The sequence below is a fragment of the Macrotis lagotis genome, chromosome 2 (genome assembly GCF_037893015.1).
Source record: "Macrotis lagotis isolate mMagLag1 chromosome 2, bilby.v1.9.chrom.fasta, whole genome shotgun sequence".
Taxonomy (NCBI): domain Eukaryota; kingdom Metazoa; phylum Chordata; class Mammalia; order Peramelemorphia; family Peramelidae; genus Macrotis; species Macrotis lagotis.
The window spans coordinates 104,810,835-104,831,876 of NC_133659.1; the positions used below are offsets into that span (position 1 = coordinate 104,810,835).

The 21,042-nt window shown below is 36.2% G+C and overlaps 1 long non-coding RNA gene across 3 annotated transcripts in view; it reads left to right on the forward strand.

The window, feature by feature from the left end:
- LOC141513024 (uncharacterized) overlaps positions 1–20,236 on the forward strand; it is a 106,671-nt gene extending 86,435 nt beyond the window's left edge. For 2 of the 3 annotated variants that reach the window (XR_012475671.1, XR_012475672.1), the window contains one exon: positions 12,450–14,545. This is a non-coding gene — a long non-coding RNA (uncharacterized LOC141513024). Of the gene's footprint in view, positions 1–12,449; positions 14,546–20,156 lie in introns of those variants that run through there. The other variant, XR_012475675.1, reaches the window with a different exon arrangement.
- Positions 20,237–21,042: the final 806 nt, after the last annotated feature.

A 21,042-nucleotide genomic window follows, 5' to 3' on the forward strand; every position in this document is an offset into this window, starting at 1 on the left:
TTGTTGACCTTAAGCAGTCTTCTCTCTAGACGTCTCCTGATCAAAGAACTAGCCATCAGGTGGCAGTAAGAGCTCTAGATTAGGAGATAGAAGACCTTGATTCATCTCCTATTTGAATACTCAGTGGTTGGGTAACCATAGGCAATCAACATCCATTGTGCCAGATGCTGCTTTGGGGATACAAAGACAAAATTCAAAAAATTCCTGCTCTCAAGGAGCTTACGTATTGAAGTCAATCAATTTCTCTGAGACTCAGGTTTCTTTATCTGTAAAAAATGGAGACTGTAGTACCTACCTCAGAATTGTGAAGATCAAACCAAATAATATATCACAATTATTTGTGAATTTTGAAGTGCTATTTGCAGGTCAGGTATTCCCTATTAGACTATAAACTCCTTGAGGGCAAGAATTATCCTTCTTTCTCTTTTTTACACCCCCCCCCCCATCCAGATTTTAGCATCGTATCTGTAACATAGTAGACGCTTAGTAAAAATTAATTATCTGTGTGACTTTGAGCAGTGTAAATGATGAATAGATCTTTTCTACCATATGTGGAGTGATCCTCCAGCTTCTGCTTTCCTTCTCTGAGCTTAGTTGTCTCATTGATAAAATGAGATGATTAAATTAGAGGATCTTTAAGATCCTCTCCCATTCTTATATCTTGTGATTCCAGGTTGAGTGGACCATAACAATGAAGCCTGGAAAATCACAAGAGACATTCAAACTTCTTGCCATGGGACTGGTTTCTTTAGAAGAACTATGGTTCATTCCCCCTGTAGAGCACCCTTCTAGATTGATTCCCAGGCCGGTATCTGCAAGTTGTGCTTATGTGAGTAGTCCTGGTTGCAAGGTAGGACAGCTCTTCTTGCAACTTAACCACAGTAGTCATATTTAACCCACTCCATCTCCAAGACTCACCCTAGCCTCCGAGACATTTAAACATATTTCCAAGTGATCCACTAGAACATCTTCTCATGTGGTTTAATTGGCATGGGTATCTGGACAAATCTTACAAATATTATTAGCAACTGACATTTATGTAGCACCTTTTTAAAAGATTTTTTTCAAGGCAATGGGGTTTAGTGGCTTGCCCAAGGCCACACAGCTAGGTAATTATTAAGTGTCTGAGGTCGGATTTGAACCCAGGTACTCCTGACTCCAAGGTCGGTGTTCTATTCACTGCGTCACTTAGCCGCCCCCCCATATAGCACTTTAAAATTTTTTTCTTTTTGGTTTTTGCAAGGCAATTGCACTTTTTAAAAGGACTACAAAGTGCTTTCTTCAATCATAAACAATCCACCAATTAATTCACTCAGCTGGGTCCTCTTGATTGGTGAGTGAGTGGATGAGTGAGGGTTATCCAGATCACTAGATTCAGTTGATCCCAGACTAGACCATGCTTCATGTTCCTTCTAGCTATCCATCCTGGTCATTATAGACTTCTCCCACAGCTCCTCTTTTCATTTTTGCTCTCAGAATGCTAATCAAACCAAAACTAATATGGCTTTCAGAAAAGACATGAGCGTCTGCCTTATGAATCTACTGTGAGTTCCCAGACCATCTTCCCTGGCCAACATTCCACTATATTCCTATTGGAATGTAAGCTCCTTGAAGGCAGTGGCCGTGTTGTTTTTATATTTGTATTTCTAGTGCCTAGCATAATATCTCAGCCAGACTTTATATCCAAGTTTTCTGATTCCAAATATAGCACAATAGACACTAGAAATGCAACTTTAATCACTAATGCTGTGTTCAGAGGGTCTGTGGAAATTTCAAAAGAGGTCAAAGACAAGATAAAGCTAGATTAAAACAGGAAAAAGAATTGACATACAGGAAGAAAAATACATTGTTTTATTGAGTGGAGATCCGCTCATAAACATTTGATTCAATTCAATCATCATTTATTAAGGATCTGATAAGCACAAGGAGCAGAAGCAGCAAGGCTTAGTAAATAGAGTTTAGGATTTGGAATTAGGAAGACCTAAATTTGAATTCTATTGTTCATTATATCTTAGAAGTTGAATGGTTTTTAACCTCTGTGTGTCTTGAGCATTTCCCTTGGACTTATAAAATGAAGTCAAAGATGAATTACAATCTGTGTTGGGGGAGAAAAATCCACTCTTGGGATCATTAGTGTAAGACCAAAGCAAGTAGCCGGTTAATTAAGACAACAGAGTCATTTCTCAAAAGCTAACAAGAACATAAGGGTCAGAATCAAGAGAAGTGTCCAAGAACCAAAGGTTCAAAGTGGCAAGGAAGTCAGATTGCTTGGAATGCAAGAAACAAAACACACAAATGGGAAAATCACAGATCCTTCATGAATTGAGATGTTTATAGGACGGTGTGTACAAAAATGAGAAATTATACCATCTCTGCTCTCAAAATGCTTAATCTACAAATATGAAAATAGAATGTGACAAGGGAAAGGAGCCCTCTAGACAAAGTGTACTAAAACTTTTAGGAGGAGAGACTGGAGAGTGAAGTTTATCTATTCGACCATCATTAGCCAGGAAGTTAGTAAATTCCTCCCACACACGCACAAAAAGAGATCATTTCATTCTTTAGATTTGTATCCACCTAAATACTTGTGGATTAACTTTCTTCTGTCTTATTTTTTTTTTTTTGAGGCAATTAAAGTTAAATGACTTGCTCAGGCTCACATAGCTAGTAAATGGCTGAGGTCAGATTTGAAACCAAAGTCTTCTTGATTCTAGTACCAGTTGCTCTATCCACTGTGCCATTTAGCTGCCCTTTATTAATTAACCTTCCAAAATATAGCATATGGACTCACCCATAAGGGTGACCTTGCATAGCTCCAATAAACAATGAAGTAAATTGACTATGGTCTGCAACCAGCTGGTTCCCATATGGAAAACACTGAGTGAGATCTGGGTTAAGAGTGAAAGAGAATAGTTCACAATTCAGGTTCATATTGGAGATCAAGGCAGTGACAAGGTTTTCTTCCAAATGCTAGAATTCAAAAGAAGGAAGAAGCATATAATGAGTGAGTCAAACTGAAGAATAATTCAAATGTGTTTGGAAACTCAATTTCTTGGACTTTTGCTTGGTCATAGAAGTTCTACATTTGTGTGTTTTGTTCCTTGCATTCCAAGCAATCTGTCTTCCTTGCCACTTTGAACTTTTGGTTCTTGGACACCTCTTGATTCTTTCCCCATGGACTTTTTAGCTTTTGAGAAATGGTTCTATTGCCTTAATTGACTGGCTATTTGCTTTGGTTCTTAGACTAATGAAAGCATTGCTTTTGTAGATTATTCCACCTAGACCAGGCTATTTTGCTGGAACCATGTCAATTCCATTGGAAGTTCTGGCTGGAAACTGTTTTATCCTAACCCAAAGTGGGGTCATGGTAAATAACCCTGCTATATTTAAAAAATATTTAGAGTACTATGTGCATCTGCTTAGTGAGTCCCTATGTGGCTTAAAAAAGCAAGAATTTAAACATCAAATCTCCATAAAAATTATTCATCAAGTACTAGTACTAAATGAGATCATAATTTTGTCTCAAGAAAATAGCATGAGTTTTAAAATTAGATGTTGATTCAAAAAACAATTATTGAATGTTGTTTATATCTTTGAAAATTCTTGGAAATGAATGTGCCATAGGTTTAAAGAATAACAAATACTTTGATTTTCTTTTTTACAATCTGTTCATTTGTGCTGTATTAAACATTTTGATCAATTATTTGTTTATTTTATTAATAGTATTTTATTTTTTTTAATTCATTTTTGTAAGATTTTTGAGTTCCAAATTTTTCTCCCTCCCACCTTTTCCTCTTTCCTCCCCAAGATAGTAAGGTATCTGGTATAGGTTATACAAACACAATCATGTTAAATGTATTTCTTCATTAGTCACATTGTGAGAGGAGAATCAGAGCAAAAGAAAAACACTAGCGGAAAAGAAAAGCAAAAAAACAAAAGATAAAAGGGAAAATATGCCTCAATCTGTATTCAGACTCCATAATTCTTTTTCTGGTTGTGGATAACATTTTCCATCCCAAGTCTTTTGGAGTTATTTTGGATCATTGTATTGCTGAGAAAAGCTAAGTCTTTCACAGTTGATCATTGCACATTGTTGCTATTATTGTGAAATATATAGACTGTCAAAAAGGGGATTAAGCTAGATTCTTCAAACTATGACTTAATGACCTCAACTCCTGGAAAAATTCTAGAGTATTTTACTAATGACATGAGTTCAATTGGAAAGGAGAGCTATGATCATTTTGACAATGGATAGGTCACGTCAGATTAACTTCACTTTCTTTTTTTTAACAAGACAATACTATAGACAAGATATACCTGATTTTCAGCAAGGCATTTGACATAGTCTCTCATGATATGTGTGCACATCATCTCTTCCCAAACAATGTAAGTTCCCTTAAGGCAGGGACTGTTTAATTTTCATTTTTCCTGGCTCATAATAAATGCCAGTTGACTAGTTGATTATAGTCTTTTGAACAAGATAGAAATATGTGGACTGTGTAATAGTACAAGCAGGTGGGCTGAACAAACTAATCTAAAAAGTGATGACTAATGGATTGACTTGATATTGAAAGCAGGTATTAGTTCAATGCTGCAAAAATTCTTCTCTTAGTTTTTTCTATTGAACATTTTTTTTAATCATTGACCATGGTGAAGTATCAATGATCAAGGAATGCTTTTAAAATATGAATAAGACATGAAGCTAGAAATTACTATCTTAGATTATGAGGTCCTTTGAGGGCAGAGATTGTCTTTTGTCTCTTTTTGTATTCCCAGGGCTTAGCACAATGATTTAAATATAGTAAGCATTTAATAAATGTTTATTAACTGACTAAATAACTAATAAATGTTATAAGAGCAAATATTAACAATGGGAACAAAGACTGAATCTATCAAATAATGATGACTTTTTATAGGCATGAATATAAAGACCTACCAGTTATCATATTTGATCCTTATAACAGACCTATGACATAAGTAATAGATATTGTTATCCGCATTTCACAAATTATAATCCTGAAGCTAAAAATCATCACATGACTTGCCCAAGGTAAATTAATAAGTATCTAAGGCAGCATTTGAACCAAATTTTCATCTACCTCAATAGTGTGATACTGGAGGCAGCAAAAACTAATCTTAGACCACATTAAATCTTCCTAGAAGCATAACCCAAATGAGAGGTGAAAAATTCTACCATACGTTGCTCTGTTCAGCTCATCACTGGAGTACTGTGTTCAGTATTGGGCACGACATTTTAGTTAGCACATTGATGAGTCAGAGCAGATGGTGAGGGGACTTCAAACAATGTTAAACAAGAATCACTTGAAAGAACTGTGAATATTTAGCCTGGAGAAGAGAAGACTTATGGGAAACATGATTACCTGTTTTCAATTATTTGAAGGGCTGTCATATGGAAGAGGGAATAGGTGTTTTACTTGAACCCAGAATGCAAAACTGGAACCAATTGATGAAAGTTACAGAGAGGCACATTTTGCTATGATATAGGAAAAAAAAACACCCATCATTGAAGATTTTAAGCAGAGGCTGAATAGTCCCTTTTCAGGAATGTTATAAATGGAATTCCTGCTTCAGGTATGAACTAGGCTAAATAGTTTCCAAATTTGAAGTTCACTTCTAATACTAAGATTCTGTGATTTTTAAAATACTGAATTGATCATTTTTTTCTAAAAATTTTTTGCTAGTTCCCCATTATCCATAAGATAAAACAGAAATGCCCTAACTTGGAATTGAAGTCATTAGACAATTTGTATCTAAGTTCACTTTCGGGGCAGCTAGATGGCGTAGTGGATAAAGCACTGGCCTTGGAGTCAGGAGTACATGGGTTCAAATCTGGTCTCAGACTGCAAAAACCTAAAAAAACAAAACTAAGTTCACTTTTTTGACTTTATCTTTTACTATATCCCTTGACTCTACATTAGAGTCAAAGTGAACCACTAAACTTTTCTGCCTCCATATAGTTTCACAGGGTCATGACTGAAAAAGATTTCCAGTCCATCTTTGCCTATTGAAACACTGCTCTTCTTTCACGGCTCAATTTAGGTATTCCCTTCTCTATAATGCTTAATCACAGACTCATATTTAATTCTAAAAACCAGCATTTTAAATTATATTATAGAACTAAAAAAATGACAAAAAATTTTAGAAGAACAAAAGATCAAGAATTTAGAGGGAATTAATGAAGAAGAAGAAAATGGCAAACCACTCCAGTGTCCTTGCCAAGAAAACCCCAAATGAGGTCATTAAGAGTCAAACATAACCGAAATGACTGAACAACAAGAAATTAAGAAAAGTGGAAAGAAAGGGGCCATTGATTTCAAATAATCCAGCAACAGTCATCAAAATTTATTGAGTACTAGTTTAAAAAACTAGAAAAGTCAATCAGTGGAATAGATTAGGAATACAACAAATGAACAAACAGTGGCATAATGTTTAATGATTTCGAAGATCTCAACTCTGGGAGTAGGTCTATTACATTTTTAAAAATCCTGAGAAAAGTGGAAATTGGTCTGGGAGAAACTGAGCCTTGATCAACATCTCACCAAATCCCAGGATAAGTATAAGGATGAGAATGATCAGTAATTTCAATTTAATCAATTATATAGAAATATGAACTTGGTGTAAACCATATCTAGCCAATCAATCAATCAATCAATTAATCAGTCGAGGGCAGTAGACTCGGTGAAAAAGTAAATCCTTGAATGAAATGGAGTGATGCTCCACAGGAAGTATATTTTACTGGCTGATAAAAAAATCCAGTTTTTCCCTATAGGTTTTATGTAAAACCAGCAAGCTAGTTTGGAATCAGAGATTCTATTTTCTGGCTGGTGAGTAAAAGAAGCACTTGGTCATAGAGAAGGAATTGCTTTGGGGATGGAGAGAAAGAGAGAATCTTTGTCTTCCTATTCTCATGACCAGATGGAGATCTTTAAAACTGCAAAAGTTTGGAGAATTTGGATTTTCTCTCAGTAATTTAATTGCATCTCTGATAGTGGTATCTGCATTGATGGCAAAAGAAAAACTAAACAAAAATGCAGCTTGAAGATGCTGCAGAATGCCCAGCAGAGAGCTAGACCATGTCTTGGGGGAAAATCTTGAATTCTCTGGCAAAAAGGTTTCTAGGAACCATGTGTGAGTTATTCTACTTGCTACATGTACTTTAAACTTGGACTCTGTATTTGTTTATGAAAGAGTCATAGACTTTTGGGGAGACTGTTTTGTACCAGCTGTTTTTAACAATACTTCCTTAGTAAATAGTGCATTCCAATAGCTAATTTAATCTGTCATATTAATTGATATAAAATTGACAATTATGGGAAGAAGCATATCAGTGGGGGCTTAGGAGCTATAATACAAGCCTTCAGGGTTACTCTGAGGGAGGAGAGCTTTAGCTGACTAAGCTCTAGAGACCCAACATGCCAATGCAAATGAGAGTTAGTAGAGAAGCTCTAGAGACTGTGATACATTAGTTTTAGATAATTTACAAGAATCAGAACAAGGATTCTTAACTTGGGGTTTGTGAACTTGGTTTTTCAAAATTTATTTCAATAATTGTAATTCTATATAATTGGCTTATTTTATAATGCAAATTCATTTCATTTTTAAAACCTTTAAAAACAGAAAAGGTCCATAGATTTCACCAGATTGAAAAAAGAAGCATATAACACAAAAAAAGATTAAGAACCTTGGACTTAGTTATAAAATACTGCTTCATAAACAGAGAAGCAAAGAAGGAAATAATATGGATTGGAAGAATTCATAACTAAATAAGGGAGACAGAGGGCCATAGAAGACAAAATAAAAAAAATTGATTACATAAAATTGAAAAGTTTTTGCCCAAACAAAATCAATGCAGTTAAAAGGCAAAGAGAAATGGATAACTAGGGGGAAAATCTTTGCTCCGGATTTCTCTGATAAAGATCTTATAGTCAAAGGCATATAAGAAACTAATTCAAATACAGAGGAGCAAGAGCCATTACATAGTAGATTAAAGAACAATTTTGGGTTTTTTTTTAACAAGGCAATGGGGTTAAGTGACTTGTCCAAGGCCACATAGCCAGGTAATTATTAAGTGACTGAGGTCAGATTTGAACTCAGGTACTCCTTACTCCAGGGCTAGTGCTCTATCCACTGTACCACCTAGCTGCACCCCAATTAAAGAACATTAAAAAAGACCAGGAAGAAGTCCAAGCTATCAATAGCCTTTTGGAAAAAATGCTATAGATCACTAATAATTAGAGAAATGAAAATTTTAAAAAAGTCTGAGTTCCGTTTCATATCCATTGCATTGGCAAAACTGATAAAAAAGATAGCTGCATGTAAACAGGCATATTCATGCATTGTGAGTAGAGCTGTAAATTGCTTGGTACATTTGTTCTGGACATAAATTTGGAAATATGCCCAAAATATTGCTAACTATTCATATCCTTTGATGGAATGATACTACTTCTACTCTTTTACTTCAAAGATGTTAAGGCAAAAAGGAAAAGGACCCATATGTACAAAAATATTTATAAACATTGTTTCTTTGGTGGCAAAGAAATGGAAACTATTCCCATCAAATTGGGAATAGTTGAACAAATTATGATATATGAATGAAATAGAAAACTATTTTACTAGAAATAATAAAGAATATAAAATAAAAAGGGAAGAAACCTCCCTGGGAAGTCCTGTATAAACTGATGCAGAGAGATATGAGCAGAACCAAGAGACCAACTTACACTATTGCAACAATATTGTAAACAAATTGGGGAATTACTGAACAAATTTTGCTGTAAGAAAATAGGAATAGGAAAAATGATTGGGCCTGTGATTTCATTGCTATAGGAAAGCATCAGCTATCCCAAGGTGCAATAGATATAAATATTGTTAATGTATATTTTTCTAATTGTTATAGACAGAGATACTTATGTATATTTTAATGTGCCTAGATTCTATTTGAGCTTAATACCATGAACCCAGAGAACTGAAAAGTGAAAGGGTTTGCCTAAAGTCACACAGCTACTACAGTTCAGAAATAGGACTTAAAATTAGGTCTTCTTAGCTTTGAGGCCAATTACTCTATGTTGCCTGGATATAAATTAGTGGAATAATATTATCTCATAAGAAATAGTGAAAAGAATATTTCAGGGAAGCTTAGGAAATATAAGTTGATACAGTGAAAGTGAGAAGAAGCAATAGATCTATTTGTACCATAATGTCAGCATTTTAAAGAAAAACAATTTTATAAGACTTCAAATATTTGATAAATGAAATGACAACATGACTCCAGAGGACTGATGATAAAATATCAGGTCTATCTTCTAACAGGTGATAGTCTCAGATTGCAAAATAACACCCACACTATCAGACATGACCAGCTGTATGGATTTGTTTTGCTCAATTATGTCTATTTGATGTGAATTTTGTTTTCCCCCTTTTCCCCCAAATGGGAGAGGGCAGCAATAGTATTTTAAAAAAAGAAAAGAAAGCTAGATAGTGCTGGGGATAGAACACCAGTCTTACAATCAGGAGGACTTGAGTTCAAATTTGGCCTCAAACACTTGATATTTATTAGCTGTGTGTTCTTGGGCAAGTCACTTAACCCTATTGTTCCACCAAAAGAAAGAAAAGAGGGCCATTGAAGCATTTTTTAAAATGCCAACAGGAAGATCAGAAGGAAGTATAAAATAACAGGATAACTTTGAAAATATTAATTTATTTTCTACTTACAAAGGAAAGAAGTTATATATAACTTCAGAGAATCAATGATGATGTTTATCCTTTATTTTTGAAAATCATCAGAGAATCATTATTATCTGCAAAACATTACTTTGTACACAGAAATACTTTATTTGATGTTAGTTGAGCTCAAAATTAAAAAAAGAAAAGAAAATCACCATTTGCCATCATCCAGTCATATGACTCTTCTCCCATTCTCCACAGTTTTCCACAGATCTGAGACATTGATTCCACAATCACACTCACTATTTTTTTTTCTTTTACTGTCCTGGAATTTATTTTGCTTGAGTTTGGCAACTTGAATTCATCTGGTGAGAACAGTCTGATTTAAAAGGAGAGAATGGGTTGGAGATTCACTTCCACAATAGAGAAAGAAAAGGGAGAAGCAGAAAATATTGTGAGGGCCAAGGAACCACTCTGTTTGGGCTCCCTCTCTGCAAAGGGACGTAGACTTGCATGGTGTCCTCCCTCTCCTGGCTTTGAGGCAAATCTAAATCTGCATTCCCTGGCCAAGTTCTTGTCTGTCAAGACGTTCTAAGACATTACAGCCATCCTTATATTGATGGAGAGTCCTTCTTATGCTTATACTCAAATGAGAAAGCAAGCACAATGGATGAGCTGAGGAGGACCCAGGAAGCAAAAGGCCTCTCAGTCAGCAAATGCTTATTAGTTGATGAACATGTTTTAAGCATTCAACCTTTTGCCAGGTACTGTGCCTGGACTAGGACAAGAGGCAAAAGAAAAAATCAGTTCCTGTTGCCAAGAAGCTCATTGTCTAATGGTAGAGACACCATGCAAACAAGGACATATAAGAAAAAGATAGAAGCAGTATAAATTGGAGCTTATTTCAGCAGGGAGGTCCTGGTTTTAAAATAGGCTTCTTGTATAAATGGGTATTATATCCTATTTTGAAAGGTGAGAAAGCATTCTCCAGTCCCAGGCTTGAGAGAAGGTTAAGACCTACCCTTTTCTTGGTGATGAGATGGGGGTCTAGACTCCCCCTACTCTAGTACATTAAAACCTTGGAGGCTGAACTGGGGACCAAAAACATTGATGCTTTGCTGCTCTCTAGTGGCTCCTTCTCTCACCTGTTCCCACATCTCAGACATTCCTTCTACCTACCGCTAATAACCACAAATGGCTTTTCTGTTCCATGTTAGGACCTACAGAATACTTTACATTCATTAACTTCTTTGATCAGAACAACAGGCTTGGGAGGGAAGTATACAATACCAATATTATTTTGTAGATCTATTTTGTAGATGACGAAATTGAGGCCAAGCATCTTGATTTGGATAAAGTGTGGCATAGAGGACTGAGCAGACATCTGAGTTCAAATCCTCCCTTAAATATTTACTAATTGTGTGATCTTGGACACGATGCTTCTTTCATCCTCAATTTATTCATCTTTAAAATTAGAGGATTAGTTAGAGAACCTCAAATACTTCTTCCAACTCTCCAGACTAATAAATGCCAGAATGCCAGGTCCTTAAACAAATATTTAACAATACCTTTAATGAAGATACTGAAACATTCTAGGGAACCCCAAGCAGAGGAGACAGTGAGTACATGCCAAGGATATTAGGCCATGGGGGCAAAACTATCTGGAGCTAGGGATGCTCCCTTCTTCTCATAATCCAAAATGATAAATACCGTAGGATTCCTCATGGATTCTTTAAACCTGGGCCTCATTGCACTGTGGGATAGCCAAAAGGTATTGTTCCAGAAGAGAAAAAGATGACAGATCTACTCTTTTCATGAGCCTGGACCTGACTGAGTATTCTCCATTCAGATCAGTGAGACTTCCAAGCCCTAGAACCTGTCCCTGGAACTTTTGTATATTGAGAAGGGAGTATCTCCAGGTCAACTGTGTTTTGAGAGCTCCGATCAAGGATTTTCCCCCAGGGAGATTTTTTTTTTATCAGAAATTCAGAATGGAGGCCAGGGATTTTTTTTTTAACTTTTAGGCCTATTCCTAACCAAAGCAAAGTGGGGAACTTCAGGAGAAGGGTCATTGAACTCAGATGGGAAAAATAACATTTTTATTTTCATTCATTTTTAAATATAGTTGAGCATTTCCTTCAATTATGAAATTTTTGAATATTTCTATCCATTGTATATAGTGTATACATGAGCATATATTTATATAAGTATCACATATAATGTGTATAAATATGTAACTCTGTTGTATTTACTCTATAGTATTTATTGTACTGAATAAATACAATTTATATATTTCTGAGAAGGGGTCCAGAGACTTTACTAAACTACCAAAGGAATCTATGACAGAAATAAACTAAAAAAAAGGATTAAGACTTTGTGATTTAGTAGATTGGAAACCTGAAATGAACTGAATTTTAGCAGGGCTTTCCTCGATGGGTCATTGAGTCCTTCATTTTACAATGGAGGAAACAATAACTCAGATGGGTTGGGTGATTTTTGTTTAAGGACTCACATTTGGTGGTAGTTGGGAATAGAACCCATGGCTCTTGTTCTACCTACCTAATGTTCTTTCCACCACAAAAAACCACCAAAATGTTTTCCTTTGACCTTGGAGAATAAAAATCCCTGGATTCTCATATCTTGGATCAAGCCTTAGATTCAGAGTCATAGGGGATGGAGGCTCACAGGTCTCCTATAGAACCTTCAGGTTTTATTTAATTTGTGTCATTCTTCTCCACCCCTCTATCACTCTCTTGGGAACTCTGGAGTCATGGATGTCATTCCTTCACCTCCTGTCATGATGGACATTTTGGCTTCAGGCACAAGATGGCAGCAAAGAAGAACAGACTACCGATGAATAATGAAGCCAGAGGAAAGGAGAGGATTGGACTCTGGGGAGCTTCCTTTAAAATACAATAACTGCTGCTGACTTGTCTTTGTTAAAGTCAATAGCATGAAGCAAGGAGATAGCTCTAATGACCTTTGGCACCCACCTGCAAAGATTGAAGAGTACCAGGGCCTCTCTGGGATTCTATGTATGCCACAACATCAAGTTATCCCTGTGTTGGGATCAGGACAGAAATTTTGAAATGAAAATGCCTGTCCTCAAGTCTCCAGGGGACCTCAGATTGGTCTCATCTTCTAAGACTCAGAGTCTCCTAGGGCTGAGTCATTCATTTGGAATGTGTCAGAATTCAAGGCAAACTGCACTGATCTAACTTGTTATTGAGAGAAATGATTATTTTTAGATTTTAGCAAGGCAATGGGGTTAAATGGCTTGCCCAAGGCCACACAGCTAGGTAATTAAGTGTCTGAGGTCAGATTTGAACTCAGGTCCTCCTGACTCCAGGGCCAGTGCTCTATCCACTGCGCCACCTAGCCGCCCCGAAAAATGATTTTTAATAATCAATAATTTGGGGAGATCCAGAGTTCCCTCTTTCTTCTAAAGTCTTGATTTTTAAAATTTCAATGTCTAGAAGGACATTGCTGATAATGAGATTGGATCAGCTTTCTTGTTCAAGACCCCACCCAGGCTTAGGTGATACATAAATGATTTGAATAAATTGCCCAAGACTAGGGGTGGCCTGGCCATAGAGATAGTCTATGTTCAAGGGTGACATGATGTCACTCTTAGCCCTCTCATTGTAATATTTATTCTCTCATTAATTGTTAATTCCCAACCTTGGAAATACAAGGGTAAGGATATAAAATGTAAGGGTGCATCAACTGTACTGTCACCATTCCTTAGTCTAAGAGAAACAACCAAATGACTATATTTTTATTAATAAACATGTTGACCTTATTAATAAAATGATTAAATTGCCCACAAACTAAATCTCTTGAACCTTTTAAATCACCACACTATATATGAAAAGAGTTTGTTAAATAAAGGAATAGAGATGACCAAGGATAGGAGAGCTGAAGAAGTGAGAGGAAAAAGACTTTTTTAAATTTAAATTTAGCACCATCTCCTAACCCCTGGCACAGCTCTCTACACATTGTAGGTGTTGGAAAAATATTTGGTAAATTTGAAATTTAACCTCCATAAGAGAATAATGAGTTTGAGAAGACTTTTAGCACATTATGCAAATGATTCTGTTTCTTATAAAAGACTCTTTTCTTCTTATAAAAGATTCTTTTCTTCTTATAAAAGACTCTTTTCAAACACTCTCAGCAGGATCACTACCTAGAGAAGCTTAAAAAAAATTTATCCATGAGTTCAATCCAATAAGCTCCAACTGAGTACCCAGGAGGTGTAAGATTGTGAGGTAAATAGAAGTAATAAATGGTAGCCCATTGTCTTTAAGAAGCTCTAAGTGAGATGGTCCAATAGGTAGAGCGCTAGACTTGGACCTCAGCCCAAAGCAAAGCCCAGGTGCTCTCTCTCTCTCTCTGACCCTTTCTTGGCCTCAGGAATCTCTTCTATGAAATGAGGGCATTTAAGCATCGGCCCTGCAGTCAGGAGGACCTGATTTCAAATGTGACCTCAGACACTTAATTACCTGTGTGACCTTGGGCAAGTTACTTAACCCCACTGCCTTGCAAACCCCTCCCCCCAAATAAAATGTAGGCATTAGACTTTTATGATCCTTCCCTAAATAAATGATTTTTATACATACTTGAGATACAGACATATATGTATGTGTTTGTATGTGTATGTGTGTTTTACATAAAGTATGCCCATGGGATGGCTAGGTACGCAGTGGATAGAGCATCAGCCCTGGATTCAGGAGTACCTGAGTTCAAATTCAGCCTCAGACACTTAATAATTACTTAGCTGTGTGGCCTTGGGTAAGCCACTTAACCCCACTGCTTTGCAAAAACTAAAACTAACTAACTAAATAAATAAAAAGTATGCCCATGCATGTAGATATTATATATGTATTACATTATATATATATATGTTAAATAAAATTTGTCTATATTACATATCAATGTGTATCTCTCCATATATGATTAGATATGAAAATGGACCCTAGAAAAATTCAGAATAGGAACTAGGATAGAATAATCAAAGAAGGCTCCCCTGAACTGATGAGATGTTTTGAGGAAGTAGACAATATTCTTGTTAGTTCAAGTTAATCTTCACCAGAGACTGTTTCATATCCTAGACTGCCAAAAGGAACCCAGAAACTACACAGCATCTTCCTATCTTTTCTGAATTTGCACCTGCTCTCCTCACCAGGATCAATGTCCCTCTGACTCTGATCTACAGAAATCATAACACAACAAACCTAGGCAATTGATATATTCAGTGCTTGCTACTGGTAGGTGCTTATTAAATGCTTCTTCATTATATGTATTTCACTTGGATGGGGGCCCCATTCAAACATACTTTGAGTTCTCTTGACAGGATAAAAATGCACAATAGCTCTCCATCCAATATTCCTGACTCTTGACATAAGATAAGCCCATTATTTTTGTTCAAACATTTCTTTGATGATATTATTTACATTGTTTCTTCTGTAAAAGTTATGTGCATAATAGGTGCAGGAGCTGTCTATGTTGATACCATAGCACAGATCTCTCATGTGGGGTTTGTGACCATCTATTCAATCCTTGAGCTGGGTCACTCACTCTGATCTGCTGTCACACTGGCAGATTTAGGTTCCCAGAAAAGAACCAAGAAATGGTTATACTCCAATTTTCTCAGGATCCTAGGAATATCCCTGTTAAGGAGGAATATACTATCCACTCTGCCCCATCCCCATTCATCACTTTAGCTCTTGTGTTTCCAGTGGTGTGCTTTTATGAATACAATCACTATTCATAATGATGACACTTTTAAATCTTAAACATAATCCTTAGCAATAAGTCAAAAGAAATAACAGCACCCACACATATATATTAGAACAATACAAGAATAATAAACACATTGCAATCCATACATATACTGGGTCACTTTCTCCCACCAATGAGTTTAGTATCTGTTGATGTGATGAGAAGGATCAAATGCTTATAGAAATCTTGCAAGAAAAGAAATGAAGAGGTGGCTAGGTGGCGCAGTGGATAGAACACTGGCCCTGGAGTCAGGAGGACCTGAGTTCAAATCCGACCTCAGACACTTAATAATTACCTAGCTGTGTGGCTTTGGGCAAGCCACTTAACCCCATTGCCTTGCAAAAAAACCTAAAGAAAAGAAATGAAGGAGAAAAATTTCAATTATTTACAACTTTGTACTACAAGTCTAGATGACATTGGTCAGTTAAGCAAATCTGAAACATCTTGTTACTGCTCTCCTTTTTATCCACTACTTTTTAACACTCTCTCTGAACAAATCCTCTTTGTCTATTCTCAGATAGAGAATGCTTAAATGGCATTCGCAAACTCTTTCAAATATTTAACCACTCTTAAAACGGTATTGGATAAATGTTAATTATTTTATTAACTGGTAAAAACCAGAAAACTGCAAAGCTAATCAGGCTGGCTATCTCTGAGCACTAGAAACCTGCCTTATCAGTTCTTCACTCACTAGGATTCTTCATCATCCAATTGTATTTGAGCATATTGATGTTAAAAGATAAACTATTTTTAGGAATGCTATTGATATAGGGGATTGCAATTTGCCAAAAGCAACCTAGTCCATCTTCTTCTTTGTGTTAGACCAAGGTCCTAATTCATCATCCATTTGTAGTGCTGCCCAAGATACAGCTATATACAGTGATACAAGAGTTCTATAGGTTTCCTTTCAATTGAATGTGACACCTCCTGTTTTGAAGAAAGATTCATATTTTTTCTGAATTGTCCATATTTCAAAGGCAAGGGAACTGGATCTAGAACCATATGATACATTTGATAAATTTATTTGGTAAATAAATCAAAACAGCTCAAATCAATCTTTTTTTTTAGGTTTTTTTCAAGACAAATGGGGTTAAGTGGCTTGCCCAAGGCCACACAGCTAGGTAATTTATTAAGTGTCTGAGACCAGATTTGAACCCAGGTACTCCTGACTCCAAGGCCGGTGCTTTATCCACTACATCACCTAGCCACCCCTTCAAATCAATCTTTAAGACAGTTCACCAACTTACCAAAGCAGTTTCAAAGTCTCACCTCCTTTTTCTTTTTAAGCTAGAGGTGGCAACAGAGAGAAACTAGTCCTTCTTTGCCTTTTTCCTTCTCTAGGTGTTGCAAATGAATAATGGTTAGCTAACATGGGAGTTCTTGTCCAATGAAGTCCATATGTTCTCCAATATCTAATGTCCCTGCTAAAACATGATGGATCAGATAAGAGACTCCTGACTCTCTGTCACCCATCTTTTACTTAAAAAGTCATGCCCCAATCTTGGCTTAAGTGATTTCTCATTTTCATAGTTTTAACTCTTAAGACACAAAACATACATGTGCAAATTAGTCAAGATACTCATCCAACTTGTAGCTTTGAGCTTCTCAGAAGTTCTTTCATCTCTGATATTCTTCACATTGCTTTTCTTTAGATTCACATTATCTAATTTTTAATTAATTAAATCTTTGAGTGAGCCACCAGTCATAAAATCTATACCACAAATCATTTTTCTCTGCAAAATTGTCTAAATCATACTCCAAAGTTTGTGTCTTCACACATGCAGATTAGCAGAAAAGTTATTTTTCAGTCATAGCAGGAACCAAAAATTTTCATCCATAACAAAGACAATATCCAATCTAATTTGACAATCAATATAAATTTCTTGCTTAACACAACATATTTTTTCTGCTCTTTTTCATCATTGATTGCTCTTAATAAAAAAGAGGATCTTAAAGAGACAGCGTCCTTAGCATTATATCCTTACATTACATAGTAAACTGGGAAATTACAAAATAAAATTAAACTGAGTAAAAATTGGGTAGATGCAGGGATGAAAAGGGTTTTTTTTCCCCCACGAAGGTAGTTGCCAGAGCAGGGATCTGATGGCTTCGAGTGCCATCTGGTGGCTAGTTGAGAGAGAGCCATGGTTCTGGGTCTTGGGAACACAAGCAAAACCAAAGGGGACAATTTACTGACAGTATATCTGGTCATGAGTTTCCTTATCTCATTGACTCTGCTCACATGAAATCATGGAAACTAAGAGTTGTAGGCCAATTTCAAAATGTAGCTGACAGGATCATGCAGATTGTGCTTAGAGATTGTCTTCAGAGGCAACCATCCCATTTTGGAAGCCTACCACCTTCAGAGGCACTCATTTCACTTTGAGATAGCTCTTTTTGAGAAGTTTACCCTTTCATATAGCAGATGCCTCCCTTTATCTTCTACCCATAGCTCTAATTTTTCCTTTAGATTTCGTTTCGTTTTATTTATTTATTTGAATTTTAGTTTTGCAAGGCAATGGGGTTAAGTCACTTGCCCAAGGTTGCACAACTAAGCAAGTATTAAGTGTCTGAGATCTGATTTGAACTCAGTTCCTCCTGTCTTCAGGGCTGGTGCTCTATCCACTGCTCCCCCTACCTGCCCCCTAATTTTTTCCTTTTTAGCCAATTTTCCAATACTTGTAAATGTCTCTCTTGTCTTGGTTAAATTTTTTTCTTTTCCAGGCTAAATAAACACCCCGTTCCTTCACATGGAGTGATCTCTAAACCTTCATCATCCTAGTTGCCTACCTTCTGACACTGCTAAGTTTAGCAATGTCAAAACTCAAATGTGATATCTACAGCCAAACACAATACTCTGTATCAGAAGATCTTAACCTGTTGTCCATGAACTTATTCTTTAAATATTTGATAATTGTATTTCAAAATAATTGATTTCCTTTATAATCTTGTGTATTCTATATCTTATACCAATTGCTGCCATAGTGACTAGAATGCTGGACCTAAACTAGAAAGATCTGAGTTCATATCCAGCTTCAGTTATTTCCTGGATGTGTGATCTGGGCAATTCACAACATATATCTCAGTTTTCTCAACTGTAAAATGGAAATCATAATAGCACCTACCTTACAGAGTTTCTATGGGGTTTACCTGGCATACCTTTTTTCTCCTGTATTCCTCCCCTCTTTATTTTAGGGGCTCATGGCTTCACCAAAAAAGAACATGACAAGCAAAAACATTTAAGAATGCTGTTTTAGGTCAAAGGCATGAATAGAACTGGTTCAATCTCTAGGCTTGCCTATGCTACAGATGCCATATAATGGAAGAGAACACATTAGCACTATTCTTGTCCTGAATCTTGGACACTTGATTACACTCTAAGACTGACTTCAGTTTTTAAGCTGTCAAAGTATCTATGATTATGATTTTTTATTATGACAACATTCGCTTCACTAAAAAATCAAAACCAAACTTAAATCTTTTAAAGATGGAATGATCTCAAACCACAAGGAACCCATCTTATGCTTGTGGGACTGCTTTTAAAAATCCAATTATATGTAAAAAAATTATCAGACTGCCTTTTGTGGGGGAGTGAGGGTAAGGGGAAAATTGTAAAATTCAAAACATTACAAAAAATGATAGGTAGAAACTACTATTGTATATAATTGCAAACAAATAAAATATTTATATTTAAAATCCAATTGTAAGACTTTACATTTATTCCTGTTAAATTTCATCTCATTGGACTTAGAGAAATATTCTCACCTAAGGACTTTCTGGATTCTGACACTGTCAACTGGTGTATTTGTTAGCTATCCCTCCCAGCTTCTTGTCATTTGTAGATCCAATAATCATGAATATAAGCTGTCTTTTTCTCCAAGTTACTAATAAAAATGTTAACATCAAAGGACCAAGAACATATCCTTGGAATATATGATTCTTTGTGCCTGAAATGTAACTCCTGTGTCCTTTGCTTACTAAATTCCTACACATTTTTAAAAGCCTAGTAGACATGCCACACCCTCCATGGAAACTGCCTGGATATTCCACACTTAGATCTGATAAATTGATAATGAGAAAAAGTATAATTCTTTCTGTTTATATCTTGCTTTGGGATTTTATGACAAACCACTCCAATCTCTTTGCCGAGAAACCCCATGGACAGTGATGGTGTGTCATAGTCTATGGCACCATAGAGACATGACTGAACAACAATAACAACAAAGACCTGTAGATCTCAATTAAACTTTATGACTCATTAGTATTTATCTTACACTGCGTACATATACTTAACAAAAGATTTATCAAATGAATGAAGTTATATAAAATGATATTTTCCTGCAATGAAATAGCCAGGCAATAGAGGGGAGAGAGCACTGGTTTTGAAGTCAGAAGACTGAGGTTAGAATCCTAATTCTGATAATTTGCAGCTCTGTGTTCTCTGGGAATTCTCTGGGTTTTTTGAGGCTCAATTTCCTCATTTGTGAAATGGGGATATGTACACTACCTCTCTAATGAGCTGGCTATGAGATAAGTGTTTTGTAAACCATAAAACTTTAGAAATGTAAGATATGATTATTATAATTATTCTCCTGTAGTGTAGGAGTTGGTACCAGCAGGGAGGTCCACAGGAAGCTCTGTCCTTACCAGCTCTGAGCTAACCTCATCATCTCTGATCTTCTCTCTGATCCCAGGCCCCACATCTAACCTCTCTTTTCCTCATTGGAAGCAAATGTACTTCTGAACTGTAGCTCCATCTTCCTAAGGATTATTGTCATCAGTACTAGAAGACCAAAGTTATCCACTATGTCAGGGTAGATGTTTGGTATGTATCCCTTCCTAATAAGGAAACAGCATATGAGATAATATATCAAGTGTTCTATATCAATTATTACCCAATCCGTTTAAAAGAATTCATTTTCTTTCTTTTGTTTTGTTTTAGACTGGGTCTCTTGCATTTCACTTAGGCTACTGGGATGACTCCTGTGCCCTATCCCACAACTGATCCCCGGGGGAATTTTGATCTGCTCTATTTCCAAACTATTCCAATGTGTCCATCCTTAGATAACTGAGGCGGGGGAGGTTTTGTTTTGGGAATTCACTATATGGGTGCCAGACTTAGTGTGAGTAACTAATTAATTTTAGCCCTAATGCCACTGAGTTAAACCTTAGAGATCATTTTTAAATGGAAGTTATTCAGTTTCCTGACATGGTACTGGTAGACTGTCCAGGCTTCACAGGCATATAGCAATGACATTCAGTTTGGTAGCCAGTCTAATATCTCTTCTCTCCCACTCTTTCTTTTGGAGCCTCCCAAATACCAAACTACCTCTCATGGGTATGTCAACCACACTGTCAATGTTCCCTTGGAAAAGACACTGCCAAGGTAAGTGAACTTTCCCACAATACTCAAAATTTCTCCATTTGCTGTAATTAATAGTTTCACATATGGAGGGTGTGGTGCTGGCTAATGGAGCACCTTTGTTTTCTTGGTGCTAATTGTTAGACCAAAATTAGCACAAGTAGCAGAGAATTGATCCATACTTTGTTGCATCTCAGCTTCAGAGACCTTCAGAGGAA